The sequence below is a fragment of the Muntiacus reevesi genome, chromosome 5 (assembly GCF_963930625.1).
Source record: "Muntiacus reevesi chromosome 5, mMunRee1.1, whole genome shotgun sequence".
Taxonomy (NCBI): Eukaryota; Metazoa; Chordata; class Mammalia; order Artiodactyla; family Cervidae; genus Muntiacus; species Muntiacus reevesi.
This window is the reverse complement of record NC_089253.1, coordinates 26,423,596-26,425,823: the sequence shown is the minus strand read 5'-3', so window position 1 is coordinate 26,425,823 and position 2,228 is coordinate 26,423,596. Positions and strand designations below refer to the sequence as shown.

The 2,228-nt window shown below is 35.2% G+C and overlaps 1 non-coding gene across 1 annotated transcript; it reads left to right on the top strand.

Annotated features, from left to right (window-relative positions):
- Positions 1 to 241: 241 nt before the first annotated feature.
- Positions 242 to 346, top strand: LOC136170084 (U6 spliceosomal RNA). Its single transcript, XR_010663536.1, has one exon. It is a non-coding gene; the product is annotated as a U6 spliceosomal RNA (small nuclear RNA).
- Positions 347 to 2,228: the final 1,882 nt, after the last annotated feature.

Below are 2,228 nucleotides of genomic sequence, written 5' to 3'. Positions count from 1 at the left end.
AAAAGAGGATGTTAACATTGTATATTGTCATTCTGTTTATTTGATTTCTATGCAGAGTACATCATGCGAAATACTGGGCTGGATGAAGCACAGCTGGAATCAAGACTGCTGGGAGAAATATCAATAGTCTCAGATACACAGATGACACCACCGTTAAGGCAGAAAGTAAAGACGAACTAAAGTGTCTGTTGATGAAAGTGAAAAAGGAGAGTTTAAAAGCTGACTTAAAACTCAATATTTAGTGCTCGCTTGGCAGCACATATACTAAAATTGAAATCTTACAGAGAAGATAGTATGGGCACCATGCAAGGATGACATGCAAAGTCTTGAAGTGTTCCATATATTTTTTTAAATTATTATTTGCCTGAGTTTGTAACTCCTACTTGTCTGGGATTAATTGTTGGTTTCTCATTTTTGGTTATTTGTTCTAATCTCATTTAATGCCATAGCAAACCACTAGTGGAATCTTCATTCCTGACCAGAGATCAAGCCCTGAGCCTCTGAAGTGGGAGCAATGACTCCACGACCCTAGAGTATCAGAGAAATAACCCTAGGGAACATCAAGTAGTGAGAACTCACACAAAGGAAACCACTTGAATATAAGACCCACTATCACCCAACCACCAGTATCACCCTATGCAGGACGTCTCATTTAAACACTAAACAAAACAATAATACAAACACATTCATCAGCAGACAGGATTAACCCCTCACTCAGTTTTGCCCATCAGAGGGGAAAAAAAAACCAGCTCAGCAGAAGTCTCACCCTATATAAAGCTTACATGAACCACTGCACCAACCTTAGGAGGGCAGAAACCAAAAGAAAGAAAGAATTCAACCTTGAAGCCTGATAAAAAGAGACATCAAACACAATAAGGTAAAAAAAAAAAAGAAAGAAAGAAAGAAAGAAAGAAAAGGCTGAGAAATACTACACAAATAAAGGAACAAACCAGAAACACAGCAATCCAAATAAATGAAAGGAACTGGCAAACTACCTGAAAAATAATTCAAAACAATGATAGTAAAGATGATCAAAAACCTCAAAAACAAAATGGAGAGAATGCAATAATCAATTAACAAAGGCCTAGAACAATTAAAGAATAAACATACATAGACAAACAACACGATTACTGGAAATAAAAATACTCTAGAAGGAATCAACAGCAGAGTATCTGAAGCAGAAGAATGAATCAGTGAGCCAGAAGACAAAACTTTGGAAATAATTTCTGAAGAGTAGAATAAAGTAAAAAGAATGAAAAGAACTGAGGGTAGTCTCAGAGATTTCTGTGACAATATCAAATGCACCAACAGTCAAATTATAGGGGTCCCAGAAGAAGAAGAGACAAAGAAAGGGTATGAGAAAATTTTTGAAGAGACTATATTTGAAAATTTCCCCAACATGGAAAAGAAAATAGTCAGTCAAGTCCAAGAGGCACAAAAAGTCCCATACATGATAAACCCAAGGAGAAACATGCCAAGACACATACTATTCAAACTAAAAAGACTAAACAGGAAGAAAGAATATTATAAAGAGTAAGGGAAAGGAAGCAATTAACATAAAAGGTAAACCCCATAGGTTTAACAGCTGATCTTTCAGCAGAAACTCTGCAGGCCAGAAAGGAATGGCAGGATATATTTAAAGTACTGAGGGAAAAATCTACAACCAAGATTACTGCACCTGGAAAGGATCTCATTCAAAATTGATGGAGAAATAAAAAGCTTTTCAGACAAAAGTTAAAAGAATTCATTATCACCAAACCAACTTCACAAAAAATGCTAAAGGGACTTATAATAGTCAATAAATACAAGAAAAGAAAAAGATCTACAAAATCAACCCCAAACTGTTAAGGAAATGGCAATAGGATCATATATATCAATAATTACTTTAAATTTAATTGGCTTAAATGCGCCAACCAAGAGACACAAACTGGCTGAATGGATACAAAATAAGACCCATATATATGGGGTCTACAAGAAACCAACTTCAGACCTAAAGACAAATGTAGACTAAAAGTGAGAAGATATAAAAATTTATTCCATGCAAATAGAAAGCTGGAGTAGCAATAATCATATCAAGCAAAACAGACCTTAAAATACAGAATATTCCAAGAGGTAAGGAAGGACAATTCATAATGATCAAGGGATCAAACCAAGAGGAAGACATAAGAATTGTAAATATCTATGCACCCAACAGGAGCACCTCAATACATAAGACAAACACTAACAGA